Below are 1,201 nucleotides of genomic sequence, written 5' to 3'. Positions count from 1 at the left end.
TATGCCCATTTGTCATATTTCTCTCAAATATGTGACACATTTAAGATGAATCGGGTTCTTGATGATGTAATTAAATTATGGTTATTTCTTTTTTCATTGAGGGATTGAGTGATTGCTTGGTTAGATTCTAAGGCACCTAGTTCATTTACTATCTAGCGGGCACTTTCTCAAGCTTTTCTTACGAAATATTTCCCACCTAGTTAAATTGTTAAATTGAGAAATGAGATTGCTACTTTTGGCCAAAAGGATGACAAGTATTTATATGAAGCTTGTGAGAGATTCAAGGATTTACAAAGTAGTGCCTTTATCATGGTTTGCCTGATTGACTAGTTGTTTAGACTTTCCACAATGGTTTCCTATCTTAGTTATTCAAAGAGAGGTAAGTTGGATGCGTTCATAAGAGGGTTGAGGCTAGACATAGCCAAAAAAGTGATGATGCTAGATAATCCTCCTAAGAATTTTTCAAAAGCCCTTGATCAAGCACTAAGATATGAGAACATAAGACAACGCATGGCTAGGGACAAAGAGTTGTCAAAGTAGATTATACCGCCAACCCCGATATTGAGATAGAGTTCGCTAATTATTGGTGGTAATCAAGGGGGAGGCAACAGAGATGGTCTTGGTATAGATAACAGAGGTAAGAGACCTTTGCAGACTAAGAATATGAATAACTAAGGGGTAAGAAATAGAGAAAAGAGGAGCAACCTAAATACGATGATTCCCTTGCATGTCGCAGATATGGTAGGAGGCACACTAGTGAGTGTTTAGTCAGAAAAAAGGGTATGCTACAAATGTAAGCAAACATTTTGCTAGGTAGTATACAACCCCAACAACAATGTTAGCCTAGACAGTTAGGGAAAAACATGCTTAAGGATTCATAGTGACTTAAACACAGGTTGATGCTAGCCTTACAACTGTGATCGGTCAGTTATTGTTTCATACATGTCCTTTATATGTTTTAATTGACTTTGATGCCATACATTGTTCTATTGCCATAAGCATAGTTAAGAGATTAGGATTGGAGCCTTTAGTTATCCCTTAGATTAGAATAGAGATGCCAGATAGGGATTGGGTGCACAAATATTAAAGTTAGTAGGGAGATAGTTTTCTTAAGAGGTTGTGTAATAGTCGTGGATCTAATAATCATGGACATGTTAGACTTTGATGTAATATTGGGCATGGACTTCCAAAGTAGATATAA

At 36.6% G+C, this 1,201-nt stretch overlaps 1 non-coding gene across 1 annotated transcript; it reads right to left on the bottom strand.

Annotated features, from left to right (window-relative positions):
* Positions 1-210: 210 nt before the first annotated feature.
* Positions 211-316, bottom strand: LOC123224629. The gene has a single exon (XR_006504036.1). It is a non-coding gene; the product is annotated as a small nucleolar RNA R71 (small nucleolar RNA).
* Positions 317-1,201: the final 885 nt, after the last annotated feature.

This window comes from Mangifera indica, chromosome 8 (assembly GCF_011075055.1).
Source record: "Mangifera indica cultivar Alphonso chromosome 8, CATAS_Mindica_2.1, whole genome shotgun sequence".
Lineage (NCBI taxonomy): Eukaryota > Viridiplantae > Streptophyta > Magnoliopsida > Sapindales > Anacardiaceae > Mangifera > Mangifera indica.
Note: the sequence above shows the minus strand (reverse complement) of the source record. Positions and strands in the feature narration are given on the sequence as shown.